Raw genomic sequence first — 22762 nt, 5'->3', positions numbered from 1 at the left:
TATAAATTATGTTGTGAAGTCTTTAAATGTCAGTGTCTTTTCTCTTTTTTTTATTCTGCTTGGAGTTTATTGAACTTCCTCAATGTAGGAACTGGACGATTTCATTAATTCTGGGAAGTCTTTGGCCATTATGTTTTCTCATATGTCCCTTTCCACATTTTCTCTCATTTCTACTTCTTTTTTTTTTAAGATTTTATTTATTTATCTGACAGAGAGAAATCACAAGTAGATGGAGAGGCAGGCAGAGAGAGAGAGAGAGAGAGAGAGAGGGAAGCAGGCTCCCTGCCGAGCAGAGAGCCTGATGATTCTCACTAGATTCATGTTCAGTATTCTCCCTGTATCCTCCATATTGTTCCTTCTTCACTGCAAATATGCAAATATTTTTATTTTTGTGTCTATGAAATTTATTCTGAGTTATTTCTTGTGACATATATTAGATATTTCTTTTGATAGTCTATATATATATATTTGATATATATATATATTTGATAGTATATATATATATTTGATAGTATATATATATATATATATATATATATATATATAAAATACCACAAATTTTCCTGCAGCTGTAGACTATGTCCCTCATATATCGTCTCTATTTTGTACCAGCACAAGTAATCAGCTTTCTTTAGTTTGCAAAATGTAGCCTTCTTTTTATGCTGTCTTCTTTCACTTTTCTTTTTTTGTGCAGTATTGTCACTGCTGATTAGATGAGAGCAGTGTGCTGTCATTTATTTTACATTCTGTTTCTGTGCTTGCTTTAAGGCCAGGCTATTTGTTTTGATTGTGTACTTCTCTGTATTTGGATTTATGGATATCCTCTAAAGCAAGAAAAATGAAGTCAATGACAGTTCATCTGTTCCAATACATTTGGCTCACCTCCATCTCGCTAAGCAGCTAATCCCACTTGGGAAGTATCTCCATGCATTCCCATTCTTCCCAAGACACTCTTTCATATGGCTTATCTTTTCTTAAGAGATTCAGTCTGATACCTGTGTTGGGGTTGAATGTCATGTAGTTCCCTTACTTGCACATCAGCAGAAACAACTATAACCTTGAATCTCATCTGCTAAAGCTTGGTATGTTTTCATTTAACCATCCCTTTTAAATTTCTCAAGGTTTTATGTAAAATAGAATATTTCTGTTCCAGATTCCTCAATTATTTGAATTAACTCTTTGTTACAGCTTTGAGAGCCAAACTTTCAATATCTCCCTTCTTCTGATTTTTCCTCAAGGGGAGAGTACTCAATTTGCTTTTTGAAGTCTCCTGTATTTTCTTCCATTTAATCACTTTGGCTCCGACTAACTCTCATGACCATTGGATTACCTTCCATATTCTCAGTTCCATCTTGAATAGTAAATGCTTTTGAATCTATCTCATTCTCCTCTTTGTTTTTGGCTCTCTTAGCCTCCTAGATATTCATATTTTACATTAATTTGATGAGCACTGAGTAATATACAGAATTGTTGAGTCACTGTATCATACACCTGAACTAATATAACACTGTATGTTAACTACACTGCAATTAAAATTTAAAAAATAAAACAAATAAAATAAAATGGAAAAAATGCTTTTTGTTTCTCTAGATCAATCGGCCTTTTTCTTTCTTCCTTTCTCTCTCCCCCTCTCTCTCTCTTTCCATTTTTCCTTCCTTCTCCTTTTTTTTAACAATAATTGTCTATTCTCTAACATTCAATTCTGAGACTAAAACATTTTTTAAGGCTAATCTAGTTACTCTTTGAATTCATGAGAACATCTGATTCCTAGAGAGAAACAAATTTTAAATTGCCTTTTTTTTTTTAGATTTTGTGTTTATAATTTCACTCAATTTGGATTTTTTTCCTCAATCAAAGAAAATTACTCCTATTCTGTAAAATAAGGACATATGGTTGTTTTTATCTGTTTACTGACATAATTGTATCACTTTTGTATATGTGCTGCCAAAGTGAGCACAGTTGTATCACTTTTGTATCATGAAAATCAAAATCAAAATCCTACAACCTTGGCCAGGGCTTAGGGAATCTTGTTCTTTCTTCCTTTATTTGTACCTTCAATGAAAAAAAAAAAAAAAGAAATGAAATTTGCATTCTTTAGGCAATATTGAGAAGAGAGCTTCTACCTTTTTACCTCTTGACCTCCCCATTCATATTTATCTGATTGTTAAACCTTAGGGGGAAATTATCATTACATGTACAAAGGAGGTAGAGCTTCCTTTTGTGTCTATCTTTTGGTATCTTCCTACTTTTTAACATGAAATCCTTCTCCAGTGACCCATGGAGTGAGCCCACTGGGGCCTCCCTGCAGCAGATGCCGGCAATCCTTCCTCCCATTTTGTGTATGTATGTGTGGATCATTTTCATTCATTGGAGAAGCTACTAAAAGTCTATTTGCCCCTGAGTCATCTTACGTTCTCCAGTGCAGTTACGGCAAAAAGCATCTTGATGCCTGTGTCCTTTCCTCTGTTTCTCAACTTGACTTCCCTGAGAACTCTCATTGAGCTCTTTTAGGAGCAACAAAATACCTCAGATTATTAAATGTCTATAGGTTACATTGAGGGTCTGTTGTCTTTATGGGTTTTTGTAATAAATAAGTGCCAAAGGTGTTCAAGTTGTTAAATTGTGTGAGGGACCAAAAAAAAAAAAAAAAAAAAAGAGGAACTGAGACCTGAGAGATAAAATCACCCACCTAGTTTTACATGGATGCTAAATGGCAGAGCTGAAGCAAGAACTAAGATATGTCAATATCAAATTATACTCCAGGAACATTGCACATCCTTAAAAATACATTTAGGTAATTGAGCTGAAGAGTATGGTGCATTAGTCCTGGAAATCTGAACAATCACAGTCAAATCCTCAGGTGGTAGATGTCAAGACGTTTGACATTTTTGCCATTACGAGCTCTCTTGCCGCTAGCGTTCCTGGGGCTCTGTGTCTCTCTAGACCAAGGACACTCATGCAAATGATCCACTTAATGTAAGGAAGGAAACTTTTGACCATTGTGTTCATAGGAAATGTAAAGAAATATAAGTAGAGAAGTGTGAGCTAATCATCGTTTTAGCTGTCTGAGAAGCTAAGAGTCTTTCACAGTATTAATGAGGTTTTAACGCTGTTCTTTCTTTGTTATTTGTCTTGCTTGTTCTACATTAGTAACCCTTTTTTACCACATTAGAGAGGCTTGGAAATTGCTTGATGAAACACCTATCCACTCTGGTGAAAATGCTTTCATGATTAGATTTCTGGCTGTGTAATTTTGCTTTCATGGTACTCCATCCAGCTCAATAATCAGAAAGGTCACAAGCATAGCTCTTTGTAGGCCGGGCAGTGTTACAAAGCTGACACAGTGCTGGAAATGGATGGCATCCTGTGTCACTGATGTGAAAGACTCAGCAGTGCTAATCATTTTAGGAAAGATGATTGGTATAAGTTTATTTAAAAGAGGCACATATGATAATTAATGGCCAGGAGATGGCCAGAAATGAGCACAGAGATGAGAGTTGATGATTATCAATCAATTGACTGAAGCTAAATTTATTACACTTAGTGTAGCAATTTTTGTTCATTTTCTCAAAATTACATGGCCATTTATGTGTGTGAGTCTATTTCTGGACTTCCTCTTCTGTTTCATTGTTCTCCATGGCTATGTTTGCATCACTTCCACACTATCTTAATTACTATAGCCCTACAGCAAGACATAGAATCGATTAGTACAACTCCTCCAACTTTATTCTCCTTTTTCAAGTTATTTTGACCCTTCTAGTTCCTTTCTCTTGTGATGAATTTTTAAATTAACTTGTTGATTTATGAAAAATACTGTTAGAATTTTACAGCGAATTTATAGGTCAGTTTGGGAAGATTTGATGTCTTAAGATTTATACTTGCCATGCATGGGTTATCTCTCATTTTTAACATCTTAATTCCTCCATAAGTGTCTTTTAGTTTTTAACCATGAAAATCCTCTAGATATTTTGTTAGATTTCTACCCAGTGATTTGTGGGTGTTTTTGGTACTATTATTAATAGTAGTTTTTTTTTTTTTTAATTTCCAGTTGAAACGTAATTCAAATACTAACAATGAATTAGTATCTAGAAGTAAAATCAACTTGAGTATATGATCTTTCATCTTGTGATCTCACATAACAGTTACTAGTTCTAAGAGCTTTTTAATAGATTCCTTGGGATGTTCTGTGTAGACAATCATGATATCTACCAAAGAAGACTGTTTTATTTATTCTTTTCTAATCCATGTGCTTCCAATTTTCTTTCTTCTCTCATTTCACTAGCTAATTTTTCTAACACAAGGTTGAGTTTGAATGGTAAGAGAATGTATTTCTGGGACATCTTCTATTTTTTCTTAAACATTTAAAGGAAGTGATATTTTTCCTGAAGAGAATTTTAAATGGCACTATTTTCTTGTTACTGGATCCCAAATGGGTCTTTCCTGCATTATTTGTGTATGTATGTGGGAAGGTGGAGTTGTGAACTTCTTAGGCCATGAGGAGCTGAGAGAACAGTGCAGAAAGGATCTACAGATGTGTGCAAAAGACAAAGGGAAAAACATACAAAAACAAACTGGCCTAATCAGTCTTAAACAGGATTAGATCATTCGTGTTTTCTTGATATATTGTGCACTAAATGGTATATGGCTAGAAATTCTAGAAGATACTACTAATTGATCTCTTCAGGATCATTAGATAAGATGACATCCTTGTACACGTTTGATGGGGTTCTGCTGAAAAAGTGGATACTTCTATTGTTAATCACGGTATCTAGGAATAGATCAGGTGCCAAGACAAAGAACTGAGGGAAAAACGGTGAGGGAGACACTGGTCTGTAAATCTGTAAAGAATTAACACTGGCACAGACCCTGGAGATGGGACAAAAGTTGAATCAGTTTGTGAAGAGATAGCTCTGTTTTCAACAGAATCACCATAGCAGTGGTGCTACACAGGTGGGCTTATTAGAAATTGGAAATTAATCCACTTTTGTTCTATACTTCTTTCCTTATATCTAACTTTGTTACTAAGATCTCATCACAATTTACGATCTGGTGTTAGCTGTTACTGCGGGTAGCTAAAGCAAAGGATTGTGACCACACTTGGGGCAAAGTAGTAAAGAGGAAAACAGTAGCAACCTAAGGGAAGAAGAGTGTCTCTAGAAGAAAATCCTGTAAATTCCAGTAAAAAGGGTCTAGGCCTATGGAGAAAGTGCACAGCAGCCATTTGGAGCAGAAGGCCCCATACCTAGGACAGGCTTGTGACAGATGGGAGCTCTTTTACCAGCCTAACATATACTTAACATAAGACAGTGGGAACTTGAAAGAGACCAGCTAAGTAAGACTCCCCAAAGTAAAGCAGGAAGAAAGAATGGAGTGTTGACATTTTAGTTTCTTAACCAAAACGAAAGCAACAACAACAAAAAACCTAAACTGATAGAAATAGGTGATAGCAGATCCATATTATAAAGAAACTGAGTCACTCTAGAGTGATTCACTTAATGGTAATTCACATGCACAAATGAAAGTATGAGAACTAAAGCATGAACAAAGGATTTTTTTTTTTTTTTTTAAAGAAGCGCAACATTCACTTCATGTATCACGAGAACAGGAACAAATGTATTAAATCACTTAATTGCTATTAAGGGCAAAGTGTTTTGCATTCAGAGGGACCACATTTCACCTTTGCATCCGGCCAGTTTGTGTTCATTGTGACACTTCCTTGAGCATATGGATCTAGGAATCTAGACAGACTGCCCAAAATAGGCAGGGAATTCCTGGACTGGACAAGAGAGCCTGCTGATGGTGGGATGCTTTTTGAAACTGCTTGGATGCACAGTAATTGCCATGCTTATTGAATCTCACAACCCGTGAGCTGTAAACAGTCTGTCTGAAAATGAGAAGATCAAAACACAGTTCTCCCCTGGACTTGTCTGACAAATCACATTCTTGGACTGATCTTCTTGTAGAAGCTATCATTGTTAAGATAAATGACTAACCCCCCCTAGCCTTCCCATTGCCACCATCATACTCAGCTGGGTAAGTGTTATGACAACATTTCCTGATTTGCTCATACGTCATATATTTGTTGATTGCCTATGATGTCATTCTGGCCACCAGGGATACCAAAGGATATATCCTCATCTGTCAAGGAGCCCAGTCCAGTACTCAGAGAGGGAAGCAAACATACGATTACAACAAATACATTAACAAAGTTGCTTCACTGTTGGCAAGGGTACTGTTTTATCCCACCAAGATGCTGCCATTATGTATTCCTGTCATTAAAAAAAGGCTTTGCTTAGTCTGTACTATGGAGAGTTGGGATAGAAGTCGTCTTTCCAGAGGGGAAAAAATCATGATGCTTATGGGTGATAGAGTTGTTTTAGTTTTTATCATAGTGGACAATATGTGTTTAATATATGGATTGGTGTTAAAAAGTTCAGGATTTTCTACTTGAGACAGTATAGGCATAAAGAGATTTTTTGGAGTATTGATGGGAAATAACAGGTTGTCAGGTCCACTCTCCTCACTAACACCTGAAGCAAATATTTCTAGCAGAGCCCACAGACACACTTTTGCCTTCCCAATAAACTACCTCCACTTGTCACTACCAGCCATCAGGCTCCTATGTGGGCCAAGACTTTTATTATTTTTTTTTTTCTAATACTCTTTGCATACCTGCTTTCTGGTATGGTCAAGGGAGTTTGCTTTAGTTTGTGATCTCTCTGAAATGTTTTGGGAGGTAGATAATGACATTTCCAATAAGCCATTGAGCCAATTTTTGGTTTGCTTACAATTTTCTAGGGCCTATATTCTGAGCTGTTACCCAGTGTCCTGTCAGTCTTTTAGAGCTGACTGAACTAGAAAATATGCTTATGAGGATAGGATTTTGTTTGTCTTATCTACCATGTAACCTTCGTATCTTAAAGCAAACTTCCCGGAATCTTTAATGCTTAATCAAAATATGAAAACATTGCAGGAGGCAGGCATAGCATAAGCCCCATTTTGTTGATAAGAAAGTAAAATTAGAAGAGCCTCTTGACTTATTTAAAATATATACACACACACACAGTGAACAGCATAATCCCTTCATCTTTGCTGCCTTCTCTTGGGGTATCTCCAAAACTTAAGGTTATTTAGTACTTGTTGAGAGCTGGTTTTCACTGAAATGAGATCTATAAAAAGAAACAATAGAAGGGAATCCAACAAAACTTAGCAATTAGAAAAAGAAAATTTGATATAGATAGAAATCTGAAAAAGTTCAGTATCATTACCTTTTAAAAAGATATCATGACTTTTATGGCTAGCCATAACATGAGAATATAAGAACCTGTAGGATTCAGGGTTTCTAGAAAGCCCAAGAGATCTGGGAACTATTGCAACAGAAATTTCAGAGGCTTTTTCTTTTATGCTTGAGCACTTGTTAGTTAACACTCCCAAATTATGCCAGTTAATTTTGTATGTGTATGATAACATTTATTTTATTTATTTATACTTACTATCTCAAAAATCCATTTAATTGACATTATCCTTAATAAACATTTAAGAGAGGCAACTAAATATATTTTCTCCTATCCTATTACCTTCTTTGTCCCTGTAAGTTTATCCCCACCTTTCCTGCTTTAAAATAATAATAAATTTTATTTAAAGAAACTCAGTATTTCGACATTAAATTTGCTCTATACTATGAAATAATTAAATGATAAAAGAAGACTCTCATAAATGCTTTGGGTCCATTTAAAATTGAATGTACCTAGTTTTATGAATATATCTGGGCTTGACATGAGTTTTTTGAATTTCGGGCTCTATCAGAACTCTTAAGGATTTAGTTGGTTAATAGTAGACACCTAAATTTCTCATATCTATTATTTTTTAACACAGCAATCTTAAAATAATCTAAAGCAGCACAGAAAAAGGAATTCACCATCAAATATCTCCTCTGACCAAACTCAGCCACACAATCTTCTTTCCCTAAACCTATCCAAAACACAAAGCTAATACAATATGGGCTGAAGTTCATTGCAATGACACCCAGATGTACTGTTTACCCAGAGCTCTTTGAATTTCATTTACTTTCTTTGACCCAGGAGAGGTGAGCAAATCACCAATGATGCTAAAAGTGTCTCCAGTATATTCCTTTCTATCCTTTCTTTTGAATACACAGAAATGGTAGTGAATTGCTTGGGAATGAATTATTTCCTGACTGTCCCTTGTGAGCCACTTTTCAGACAGTGATGCATGTTCTATTTACAGTGTATGCTGCCTTCCAAATTTTCAGATAGAATATTTCTTAAAGGAACTTGAGTGTTCTTTTTCTCATACATTGATTTTAATAGAGCCTAAAAACAAATTACAAAGTGAGCAAAATTCATTCTCAATGTGTGTATATATAGATACACACACACACACACACACACATACACACACATATACAGAGACACACAGGTTAGCCTATGTTCCTTCATGGTGTGGTGGATATAGACCAAACGTCTACTGGGAGAAATGTTTCTGTTTCCACTACCCAGGTTCAGAGTCTACAGCTACTACTTTAGAGGCATTTGACTCTGGGTAAGTTTTATAAACTCTCTGTGCCACTGTGTCATCCCTTCTTAAATGGGAATAACAATAAAAATAATAATTTCAAAGGAGGGTATGCAAATAATTTAATAACTACAAAGTTCTTAGAATAGTGTATTGCATTCTGTTCTTTTATGAAAGGATTTGCTATTAGATTACTCACAAAAACACACAAGTGCTCTCTTACTACTCTTGGCATGAATTATGTTTACTTCCCTTCTTTCAAAAATATATTCCATCAAAATCACAGAGCTTCCCCTGGGGATAAAAGTATATGTTTATAAAAAATTAAAAATTAAAAATTAAAAAAAATAAAAATCACAGAGCTAAAAGGCATGGGCAGATAGTGACACTGTAACAGTGTTGTGTGGTGAGAAATGGTAGCTACACTCCTGGTGAACATAATATAAAGTATAAACTTGTTAAATCACTATGTTATACACCTGAAACTAATGTAACATTGTGTATCAACTATATGCAAATAAAAATAAAGTGAAATAAAATAAAAATATTCCAGTCAACAAAAAGAATTGAAAATATTGAACATTCACAGCTACATTCTAAATCTGTGAAGATCACACATATTCAGATTATGGTTAATCATCTCTTGGTTTGATTTTTAAATCAAGATTCCATTAAAAAAATAAATAAATAAATAAATAAAAATAAACCTTGGGAAAAAAAAAAAAAAAAAAAAAGAGTGAATGCACAAGTCTGGTCCGGTCACCCAGTCTACAAGTCTCAACCTGAGAACGAAAATCATTTATACTCAGAGTTTATATAAACATGATCTGTATCCGAGAATAAAACTGCTCTCGGCCCACTGGAAAAAAAAAAAAAAAAAACCTAAATGAATGCCAACTACATTGTAATCCACTCTGAAAGTCATGAATGCACATCTTTTTTAAGACATTTGAATTTACTTGAAAGATTGATTTTATTTATTTATTAGTTTATTTATTTATTTATTTATTTATCATCTCTACACCAAATGTGTGTCTCAAACTCACAACCCTGGGAATAAGAGTCCCATGCTCCACCGACTGAGACAGGTACGTGCCCTGAAGGTACTTTAAGCACAATGTTATGCATACCTACTGAAGTTTTTTTCTCCTTATTTCATTTCACACTTTATTTTTAATGCATTTTCCATTTTAATCACCTATCATAGGCTCTAGTGTTAATTTTGAATGATGTTTCGCTAAAACCAAATGTACCCACAAATGACACGCATGTAACACAACCCAGAAATTTCTTATGAACAAAACTCAGTTCATTCCCAAAACAAATACAGAGGGAAATACCAAAAGTACTTTACAAAGTGATGTTACTCATATGGATATTTAAGCTCAGAAATATATGTGCACTGGGAAATTTGCACAAAAGCAGCAAAAACCTGCTTATCAAATTTCTTCTGAAAAATCTCAAACATTTGAAAATCTAGCCCAACAAAACATTTATTTTTTTCTTGTGCCAGGAAAAGTGTCTAAATAGCAAACATGACAAAGTCTCTACTTTCTTCTTTTTTTTTTTAAGATTTTATTTATTTATTTGACAGATAGAGATCACAAGTAGGCAGACAGGCAGGCAGGCAGAGAGAGAGGAGGAAGCAGGCTCCCCGCTGAGCAGAGAGCCCTACGCGGGGCTCAATCCCAGGACCCTGGGATCATGACCTGAGCCGAAGGCAGAGGCTTTAACCCACTGAGCCACCCAGGTGCCCCAAGTCTCTACTTTCAATGTTCAAAGTTTAACAGAAGAGATACCCATTAAATAAATAATTATCAAATACCTAATCATTAGTATAACTGAAATTATTTGTTTATGTGACCTTGCGCTAGTTGTTTATGTTATCCTCAGTTTTCATATATGTAAAATGGGAATTATAAAACATATTTTGTGAGGTGTGTTAGGATTAGCAATATGTAAAATATTTGACATATTTTAGGCACTCATTAAATAGAAGTATTAAAAAAGGAAGTATTAAAAGTATGTTATTGCTAGGTGTATTATTTTTGCTAGGTATATTTTTAAGTATTTAGGTGAATCATTAATCACTATTAAATAATTTAATAGAGAATATACTTGCAATGGTTTGCTATAATTATAACAATTAGTAAAAACCTGTAACAATGGTAATTTTGTGACAAAATCTAATATTCTATAGTTTAGGTTATCCAGAGCCCCTATGAATACATTTACTCTGCTGCTTTCTGTGGGGCACAAACTAAAAATTTTCCATATAAGAAGCAGACAGATAAAAACCAAAACCTATAATATAGATCTTCTTTGGTGAAGCTCATTATAATCTAAAGACATTTTTAAATGAATTTCAAATTTTGAGGAACTGAGTGATATCTGAATAATAGATAACTAATTCTTTTTAAAAAAAAAAACACTTATTAATATATTGTAGACTTGAACATCGTGTTCATTTTTTTTCTCTCTCATGTCTGGATTCACAAAATTTCTCCATTAATAAAGATTATCAGTGGGTCACCAGAATTGGCTCAAACATGATCTTAGCAGTGATCTCTACATTATAGCCCGAGTTCATCTTCCTGTGTCAAAATTTACATTAGTAGATGTAGTAGTGTAGTTCACTACACTAGTGAACTACACTACTACATCTAGTAGTGAATTTTAAGTAGTGAACTATTTGATCAGTTCCTTAATATAACATACTTAAAATATTATTTGAAATCATCTGAGCTTCTTGCATTCAAGACATTCTGATAGTGTTGACCTGTCTCTTCCAATTATTTCCTGGACATTGCTCACTCTGGACTTTGTTTTTATTTCCTAATACTAGGCATATTATATCTAATCAGCAGTCTAAGAGTCTTCGTTTTATGTCAGGCCTAATTTCTCTGGAAATCAGTGTCTTTTCTAGGTGACTATACTTTCCTTAAAGTTTTTTTGTTTTTGTTTTTGAGAAAGTGCATTCCTGACCTAGTTCCATACCCTGTCAAATTTATCTATCTGATAACGATATATAACATATATTGAAAATGTATGTATATAATTGAAAAATATATATATTTAAAGTGTATCAAATACTTAATATCTCTATATACTTTTAGAAAGATATGTAGATATACACCCATTTTAAAGAATTCCCTAAGTGCCCTCCCATAAAATACATACATATTTCAACACAATATATAGTTTATATTTTAAGTCAAACTATCTTATGAGACTGACGCGCTACCTACTGTGCTAACGAGGCACCTTAAGTCAAACTATCTTAAGCACATACTGCCAATTTGACAAATATGTTTAAATTATGTAAGTCTGGTGTTTGTAAGCAGGTAACACATTTCCTCCTACCTTGCAGGAATTCTTAGTGACAGCCGTAAGGCAACTAGATAACTCTTATAAATTGCTTCCCTTATATGTTACAAAAAGTGGACACTGTCTGAAAATTCTGAGATCTCTCTTATATTCTAAAGAATAATTGAAAAGGCAAGAGTAATGGGTAAATTTGAGATGAAAATTGGAAAATCAAAAGAACTAGTTCAACCAAATGATCTAAGTGTATTTCTTGGGACTAACAGCTCTAAGTCATGTGGTAGCTGAGCTTTTTAGTACACCAGTGGGAGTATGAACCAAGGCAGTAATTTTCATTTAAAATGCCAAGAATATATAGTGCTAATACCAATTATCACAGCAGTGGTCATGGAAACTTTTCACTTCAAAATTACAGCTCCACACAGTGTAAAATGTGTGAGTATAACTTGCTGTTTTCACTCCTTCACGCCCCCTCACTCTTTAACCATTTTTTATCTGTTTCCAGCCACTCCCTTTTGAGAAATGGCCATCCTCAGTATTACTAATGGTCCCAAGATGGACAAATGTAATCATCTTTTTAGCAATTCAATTGAAAATTTTGTATTGAGTACTGTTTATGCTCTTACAGCTCTGAATAAAGAGTCGAACAGGGCAAGAACTTTCACTCTAAAAGAAGGAGCATGAAAACATGTAAATATTTAGGATTCAAATCAATGTGTTGTGTTTTGATGCCAGTGCAAAGTGCTTTAAGACTGTAGAGGTAAAATTAATGACTCAAAAAAGAATCTCAACGATTTCACTGAAGATTTCACATTTAAGGTACACTTAGTAGAATATACTATTTCCAGAAAATTGGCCATAGGAGCCACTTCAGAAACTTCTGGTGAGGAAAAAAAGTTATAAAAGATCTTCTATAGCTAGAAACATTTTGTCTCTCCAAACCAATCACAACCATATGTCAGAAAGCATTATTTTTCCAATAGGTCTGAGAGTTCTAGAATGAAACTCAAACTATTGAGAGAAGAAACAAAATACCTATATCAGAAATGAGAGAAGCAGCATCACCAGATTGTATAGACATAAAAAGATAGTAAGGAAATATTTTTAAAAATTTTGTGCAAGTTAGCTTGAAAGCTTATATGAAATGGACACATGCCTTAAAAGACAAATTACCAAAGTTCACTGCATTAGAGTTCTCCAGAGAAACAGAACCAGTATATATATGGAGAAGGAGATGAAGGAGGGAGGTATTTGTTGTAAGGAGTGGCTTCCATTATTATGAAAGCTGGCAGATTTCAACATCTTTAGAGGTAGTCACCAAGCTCTCTCCTGGCTAATGTCTAGCAGACTGGAGATCCAATAAGAGTCAGACTTTCAATTTGAGTCTGAAAGCAGGAAAAGGACAATGTCCCATCTTCAAACAAAATAATTCTGTTTTAAATTTTTGCTCTATTCAGGCCTTCAACTAACTGGACAAGGCTCACCCACATTAGGAAGCACAATCTTCTTTACTCACTCTAGCAATGTAATTATTAATCTCATCCCAAAATACATAAAGAGAAACACCCAGAATAATGTTTGATCAGATATCTGGGCATCCTGTGGCCCAGTCAAGCTGACACATAAACTTAGCCATCATATTCACTTAGGGAAAAAATAGAAAACCTGAATAACTCAATATCTGCTAAGAAAACTGAATTTTAGTTATAAATCTTCCTACCAGGAATCTTCCATTCCCATGGTTTTCTGATAAACTCTACTAAGCACATGGGAAGAAATACAAATTCCTTCAGAAAGTTAAAGAGGCAGAAATATTTACCAAGTTATTCTAAAAGGTTGGCATTATTTTTATACCAATATAAGCAAAAATACTACAAACCAATTAAAATTATAGACCAATGTCAAATACCCATGCAAAGTGTAACACATTTCTAGGAAAATCACACATAACAATATGTAAAATGGATAACCCATCAATTCCAAGCAGGTCTCATCCCAGAAATCCAGGTTTGGCTTAATGTTTGAAAATTAATCAGCGTAATTTGCCACATTACCAGACAAAAAAGAAATTCAAATGATCATCTCAACATCCACAGAAAAATCATTTGACCTGGGCCAACATTTCCTGATCAAAATCCTTAGTAAGCTAGAAATAAAGGGAAATTTTTTCATCCTACTAAAATATATCTTTCAAAAAACATTAGCTTACATCATACTTAATGATGAGTGATTGGCTGCTTTTCTCCTAAAATTAGGAATAAGGTAAACATGACTTCTCTTGCCATTTTTAATCTTTAACCTCTCTTGCCATCTTTAACCTAGACCTTTAAGGGTCTAGGTAGTATAATAAGAAAAAGAAATAAGACAATAAGAAAAACCTGCATCCAGGTTGGAAAAGAAGAAATAAAAACTTAAAAAAAAAAAGACAAAATTATCAACTATTTAGAATATTCTATATAATCTACAAAAGTGATAGCATAACTAATAAATGCATTTATCATGGTGGTAGGATACAAAAATCAATATCCCCAAATTGTATTTCTCTGTAGTAGCAAAGAAAGAAACAGAAATTGGCATGTTAAAAATAGTTGATAATAGTATAAAAATATGGTTTTTAGAGATAAACCTAACAAAATTTATACCAAACCTGTACCTGAACATTAAACATTATTGATAGAAATTATAAATGACCTAAAGTAAATGGTGAAATTTATCATGCATATTGATGCAACAATAAATATTCTTAAGATAACAATACCTCCAAAATCAATCTATGATTTAAATGCAAACACAAGTTTAGAAATTGGCAAAATGATTCTAAAATTGACATAAAAATATAAAGAAACTAGAATATCTAAATAAACTTTGAAAAGAAGAGCAAAGATGGAGGACCTAAGATTATTATAAGTCTGTAGTAATTAAGAGAGTGTGGAAGTCTTTAAAACAAAGGCTCATGAAAACATTTTTGCTGGTGATGGATACGTTGTTTGTCTTTAAGATGAAGATTGTTTCATGGATGTTAATGTATCTACACACGTGAATACATACGATTTATCGTATATCAATCATACCTCAGTAAAGCTGCAAAAAAATTATGATCATGTGGATACATTTTCAGTTATTTCCCATGGCTTTGGAAAAGTTCTATTAAAATTTTTGATGCTGGGGCGTCTGGGTGGCTCAGTGGGTTAAAGCCTCTGCCTTTGGCTCAGATCATGATCTCAGGGTCCTGGGATCAAACCCGCATCTAACTCTCTGCTCTGCAGGGAGCCTGCTTCCCCCCCCACCTCTCTCTCTGCCTGCCTCTCTGCCTACTTGTGATCTCTGTCTGTCAAATAAATAAATAAAATCTTAAAAAAAATAAAGTAAAATTTTTGATGCCTTCTGAAATTCCACTTCTTTAGGTTTACTATAAACCTATAATGCTTACGAGATAAATCTACACCAATACTAACCAGTGTCTTGTTCCTTAAATGAGATAAGGATTTGAGCATAAAATTTATGAGGACAGGGACTTTTTAGTGCTTTTGGCTGTTCTATGGTGTTTATGACTCTGTGGCCAAAGAGATAGTAAAATGATTGAATGAATAAAAATGCTTATCTCTTGTAATGATCAGAAAGTGCTTACCTATCAGAAATTCATCTGATGTTGTTTAACTGTTAAACTCTTCTAAAAGAATAAGTGTAACTAAATGATCTGCCACATCATAAATATTGGAAAACCTAGAGATCCATTTCTACTAGTTCCTATACTAACTATTATTAATATATTCAGAAAGAACCTGTGGAAAAAGAGGTTAGTTTTAGGCTAAGGGGAAAAAAAGTCTCATATTAGAAATACAAATTTAGAGTAAACCAATGAATACATTTGAGAGTTAGTTTTCAAAAGAAGGGGAAAAATGCCCAAGAGTGTGCCAGGATTATTATTTATCTTTTTTCCCCCCTTTTATAGCCACCCAGTAAAACCAGGAGGTCACAAAACTTGAAGTTTCTTTATGCCTATGAAACACTGTGAGATAGATAATTTTAGCCACAGATAACAGTGAAGAATATTAGGAAGTAGAAATAATAAAGAATTTGCTCTGGTCCTAGTGAGTAAATGGCAAATCTGACCCTGAATTGAGAACTTGCTGGTTCCAAATCCATGACCATCTCTTCAATTGTAGGTGGAATTTGTGGACAACATATCTAGGAATATTTTTCTTCCAATCCTATGATAAATGACTTCTCCAATTAGGCGACTAGCAACAACTTATATATGGTGTTCTTTCCAACTTTGCTATTTTTCCTTTCAAGGGCGTTTATTTATTAGGAAAGTGTGCTTTTTAAAAATTTTAAGTAATGTGATGCCCCCAGTTTTATTTTTGTCTTTCAACATAGTGATTCGGGGTCTCTTCTGATTCCATACAAATTTCTGGATTATTTGCTCCAGCTCTTTGAAGAATACTGCTGAAATTTTGATCGGAATGGCATTAAAAGTATAGATTGCTCTAGGCAGTAGAGACATTTTAACAATGTTTATTCTTCCGATCCAAGAGCATGGAATGGTCTTCCATCTTTTTGTATCTTCTTCAATTTCCTTCATGAGTGTTCTGTAGTTCCTCAAGTACAGATCCTTTACCTCTTTGGTTAGGTTTATTCCCAGGTATCTTATGGTTCTTGGTGCTATAGTAAATGGAATCGATTCTCTAATTTCCCTTTCTGTATTTTCATTGTTAGTGTATAAGAAAGCCACTGATTTCTGCACATTGACTTTGTATCCTGCCATGTTGCTGAATTGCTCTATGAGTTCTGGTAGTTTGGGAGTGGAGTCTTTTGGGTTTTCCATATAAAGAATCATGTCATCTGTGAAGAGAGAGAGTTTGGCTTCTTCATTTCCAATTTGGATACCTTTTATTTCTCTTTGTTGTCTGATTGCTGTTGCTAGGACTTGTAATACTATGTTGAACAAGAGTGGTGAAAGTGGGCATCCTTGTCTTGTTCCTGAAAATTTTAAGTATACCTCAGGTAGTCACTTATGACCACTTTCTTTATACATTGTAGACTTTTAATTCTTGGCTGAAGTTAAAACATACTGTATGGAGATGGATCAGGGAGGTCGAAAAGGAGGAAGAAAGTGAGCAGGAAGGAACGAGGCTGACTGAAGGCAGCACTTAGAGAAATTAAGTGACTTAGGAATTCAGGAAGTAGAAAAATATGAAATGATGAAAAGAGCGCCCAAGAAGCTTAGGCTCATTCATGAGTTTTTAAAGAAGATTATCATCAAAGTTGTCAAATACAGTTCACTGACATTAGAACCAGCAGTGGTAAAATATGAATTTAATTTTTTTCCCTCTTCAAACTACTAAGAAAAACAGAAGAGTGAAAAGAATAAAAAAATACAGATTGTATTTTTCAAGAGTAAGTGAAAGACATGCTTGAAATATAGATCCCACCAGCATCAGTGATCAAAGAGACTGGTAAGGCCAAGAAAGACCAAGGCCTGGGCAGAGCTTAGCTTACATGCACACTGTGTGCTGACTCCAAGCTCACAGGATTCCCATTCCTGGAAGAGGAGACCTCAGTGCTCATCTAGTCAAGACTTTTTGTTTTCAAGTGGAGAAGCTAACGTCCAGGAACTTGGCCAAGTTCACAAACTCATATATTCCCATTGTCTTGCCATTATCCCACCCGACCTTTATTGATAACCAGAGTTCACTTGTACTTGGTTTCATTTTAATGTGTATGCACATGTGTTTGTGTATCCTTTTAAGGAAAGAGTAGAAAATTGATCTCATCAACTTGTCTTAACTAGGTATTTTGGTTATATGGCAAAATATAAAATGGATAAGGGTGGGAATGGCATTACCCTCGCTGGACCCCTTAGCTATCTCCCATTTCCTCCAAGCTTTCCAGCTCATTGGAGGATGAGCCTGCAACATATTGCCAGTTGCTTGAGAAGCCCCTAAGAGGAGGATGTTGGGATCAACTAGCTAGTGAGTAACAGATGGAAAAGATTTCTCCATGTGACACCACAAATGACACCCCCCCCATTTCTATTTTATTCATCTTAATTTTCAAGTGAATTATATTGGGTGCCACTTGAAAAGCCTTCCAGGAGGTATCCTCAATATAAGTTATGAAAAAAGAATACATAGACTAGTCTGGTCAGAGATTTTATGTCAGCTTTACCACATATTTGCTGTGTGACATTAGGTTCGTATTGAATGTCTCTGTGCTGTGAGGTTTATTCAGAATAATGAAAGAAATGTTCTCTATTATTTCTTCCACTCTGGCAGTCTGTAATATTTTATAAAATGATAAATAAGAACTTTTCATAGATTTATGGCAACCCAGAGGCTCTTCTCCTCATAGCCCAATACCCACATCTTATTCCTGAATTCTGTTGCTCCCTCCACCCTCCCACCTTCAAGGAGAAACAAAGGTGGTGCAGACTGCATTCTACATGATGACCAGGGTTAGGAGTCTTCATGAAACTTGTGGTATGTGTTAGTCTTTGCATATTTTTTTAATGACTATTCAGAGTATTGAGGATGTCGACTGTAATTGCCTACCTAGCCAAATAAAACTATGTGTCTTCAGACTGTACTCAAAGACCTTTAAAAAATATATTCCTCCTTGTTGGGAAACTACTTAAAGCTAGGCCCTCACCATCACCATTGGTTAACCTTTCACAAAAACAGGAACATATATTTAATCATTGGGAATAAGAGATAAAAACATGGGAAATCATAGGTAAAAATAATTTTTGACAAGAGACTGCTTGTAGTAGTTTCCTTCCCCTCCCCAAATATTTAGTCTAATCTCTTTTCACAAAATACCTGAGGGAGTGTCCCACTACTTTGGCTGGCAAGATGAAGTTTAAATATTGTATCCCTTCCTTTTCCTTAATGTTATAAACTCAACAAACTCTGATTGAGATCTAATATACATAGACATCATACAAGACACTAGAAATACAAGGTTGAATAAGGTAGGCTTTTTTATTTCAAGCTCAGTCTATAGCAAAAGAGGCAGAACTCTAAATAGAAATTTACGAGGCACAAATTAAATCCAATATAGAGTTTTTCAGATGTCACTGAGAGCAGAGAATAAGTGGCAATTAATTCTGCCTGAGAAACCTGGACAATTTCACAAACTAGTTTAGTTGACTAAGAGATTTTTCCCACTCTTTAAGGGGGGAAGGGCAGAGGAAGAGAGCTGAATATGAAGAGTGAATTTAGAGGGTAGAGAATACTGTGATGTTGGAACATAAGGTTATCCAAAAGAAGTGTCATAGAGAAACTAATAACGTGGATAGAGACAATGTAGTAAGAAGACTTGTATATCAACCTAAGAAACACAGATATGATGACCCATGCTAATTTTTAAGATAGGCTTCTTTATAGACATTTTTTTCCCCACAGTCTGACTCCTCCTTCCTGTTTTTCATAAAACAATATCATTTCTTTGAAAGATCTAATTCCTTTGTATAGTCAATCAATATTGTTTTACTAAAGATGAGTCTAGAAATTAGACTCAGGATTGATAGATTGTATACGGTGTTTTTTCCTTCTCCTGACAATGATAATTATTTAAGAATGGATATGACTCATGTTGGTTCACTAAGAAGACAGCTCAGAAAGATTGCTGTGATGGTTAAAAGAAGAGACGCTGAAGCCAGAGCCTAATTTAGAGCTAGAAATGCTCCTGAATTTCTTGGTTTGTAAAGCATTAAAGAAAAAAAGAAAGAAAGAAAGAAAGAAAGAAAGAAAGAAAGAAAGAAAGAAAGAAAAGGCCCATTTTGCAGAAGCTCATTTGAATTAAGATTCTTTCATTTGTAACCAAAATAGAAGAGGATTTTATATGTGGAAGGTGGAAGCCTTACCTATTTTATTTCACCTGGACTTCTCCAAGATTCTCAAACTTCTCCAAGCTCAGAACCTGGCACAGGGTGTACCTAATACATAGTTACTGATAATGTAGATTCCATATAGAGAGAAGGTATAAGAAGCAGTCAAGGAAAAAGAGAAGTTTACTAAAATGCTTCTATTTCTAGTGAGAGCAACTAACTAGATCATAGTAGCATTACATAAGTTAGGGAACGAAGAGGAGGAACTAAGTAGGATGAAGCAGTGGTAAATAAAACATTGAGTTTTACACATTCAGGGATATGGTAGGCAAAAATCTAAAGTGACCCCTAAGATTCCTGCTGTCAGCTATACATACCCTGCTTAATCCCTTCTCTTGAGTGTGGGCAAGACCTGTGAGTTTGACATACATGTGATAATGTAACGTTACATGGCAACAGTGAAGAATTCTTTGAATGTAATTAATTGCTAAAATCAGTTACTCTTGAGTTAATTAAAATGGACATTACCCTGGGTGAACCTGATCTAATCAGGTGAAAAACTTCTAAGGGAAGTTTCAAGCCTTTGCTTGAAAGGGAGAGACGCTCTCACTGCATTTGAAGAAGGAAGTTGCCACATTGTGAGACAACCATGTGACTATGTATATTGAACTCTTTCTATGTGTCAGGGTGTGGCTTGGACCCAGGATACAATAAGCAATGCTTCTAGTCTCCATTTCTAGGTTAACTTCATTAATATAGGCCCTTATCACTATTTTCCCAAGATAAGTACTGTATTATTTTATTGCTATTTTTTTTACATTCTTCATCTTAAAGAATTAGTGCATATTGTAATTAATGAAAAAAATTCAACTTTCTACTTAAATTTGAGTCCTTGAGGTCAATGTTCAAGCTTCTGTCCACTTCCTCAAAAGTACATGGCCTGGTGTAGATGCTCAGTAAATATTGGTTTAAAAAATGAAATTAGAAACTTGAGGTTCTCGTATTCATCATAAACATCTTTTATAGAAATAAAGGTGTGTATGTGTGTATCACCCTTCTAGGTTCAGGATTAGCTTCATATATCCCAAATCCAAACACTTCTCAACTGCTTTCACTAGTCCATTAATTTCTCAGAACTTCATTGTGCTGCAGGCGGCTTACTATGCAAACCCTGAGTCTCTGCTTAAGGGCTTTTGACTTGCACTAGGAGCATTTTTGACCAGAAGAGGGCAAACCAGAAAAGTCCCTTGAAGTAGTCTTCAACCACTGATTAACAGAAATTGGACAGAAATTTTTCCCAGCTAACTGACTGACCCCTTGGCTGGAATAATTGTGAAATATGTTCTATATTTTCTCCAGGAGGTTTCCAAAGGAATTGGGCACCAGGTGCCTGCAGACAAAGTAACTTGTTAGATGATGTATTCTGTATTGACTTTCTGTCTTTCTTGTCTGTTTCAGTTCCCTACTGTGTCTCCTGTCTACTTGACCTGAAAGGCTTGCCTCAAAATCTGCATCTAGGGATGAAGCACAAATAAAAGCTCTATCTCCATTGCTGCACTTGTCCAAACCACCATTATCCCTTGTCTGGATTTTTAAAATAATTTCTGTAATTTTCTTCTTGCTTTCATCTTTGCAGCTCCTACAAATTGTCCTTAGTTTACTAGTTAGAATGTATTCTACAAACTTTTCAAATCATGTCACTCTTTTGATCATGATATTTTTTCATTATGCCCCCTCATTTATTCACATTAAAGGACGTGGAAGTTCCTCCAGAATCCAACTCCAGCTCCTCTTCTGACCTCTCTTTCTTCTCCTCTTTTCTGCTCACTCTGCTGTACCCATGCTGCCCTCCTTGCTGTTCTTCAAAACAGCAGGCCCAGTCTTCTCCCAATTCCATCAGTTGGGGATTTTGTATGTTCTGTTATTATGAGCTGGAATATTTTCCATTTATATCTGAATGATTCCCTTGTATTTCAGGTGTCATGATATCTCCCATTAGAATTAAACTTTTCTGAGGTATGGGTCTCCAATTGTAGTTGTCACCATCCAACCTGCTTCAAAATATATACCTCCAGCCCAGAACTCTAATTCCAGACTTGTACATCCACCTACCTTACTTCTCCATGTGGATGTCTAGCAGACATTTCAACTCAGCATGTCCTAAGAAGAACACCCAAACTGGTTTCACCCCTTCAGTTGGTGGCAATCCCATACTTATATTTTCTCAATTGCTCAGGTCAAAAAACTCAAAATCAACTTATTTCCTTCTACTGGACCTCAGGTCCAGTAGACCAAAAATTCTATTGACTTATTATCTAAAATATGTTCATAAATTCATCACTTAGCACATCCAATCTTACCATCACCTCAAGCCACCATCATCTCTCATCTGGATTATGCTATGATTTCTCTTTGGTTTCATTGCTTCTGTTGTCAAAGAGAGCAGTCAGAGTGGTGGTTTTCAGACATGAATCAGACTGTTTTATCCACTGCTCAGAAACCTCAGGGTTTGTCAGTTTTACTCAGATTATAAACCAACTCTCTTGCAATGGCCCACAAACCTTACATTATTATATTTCCCCTGATCTTTCTTAACATCTTAGCAGTTTTGGTCTAGCTGCTTCTACTACTTGGAGTACTCTAACATAAGATACTTGGCAAAATCTCTCACCTTCTTCAAGTAATATCTACCCTGACCACCCCATTTTTTGCTACAAAATGTGTCTATTCATCAACACAAACCTTCCCAGGTGCCCCTCACTATGTAATCTGTTTGTTTATTTTTTACGTGACATATCATCTTTTAGCCATGACTATAATTTATTTTTTATATTTTTTCATTGCTTTTGTTGTTTTTAACTTTTTAAAAAATGTCTGCCTCCTTTGAATAAAATACAAAATGTTCATAGAATTTGGAATTTTTGTTTCTATTATTCTTCAAGGCATTCTAAGTATCTAGAAGAGAGAAGGAAGTAGTACATGGAAGTAGTCAACAAAATATACTAAATATACTAAATAATATACTAAAATATACTAAATATACATAAACTGTTTTATGTGTTTATATTGTTT

This window comes from Mustela lutreola, chromosome 1 (genome assembly GCF_030435805.1).
Source record: "Mustela lutreola isolate mMusLut2 chromosome 1, mMusLut2.pri, whole genome shotgun sequence".
In the NCBI taxonomy this organism is placed as follows: domain Eukaryota; kingdom Metazoa; phylum Chordata; class Mammalia; order Carnivora; family Mustelidae; genus Mustela; species Mustela lutreola.
This window is presented reverse-complemented; position numbering follows the sequence as displayed.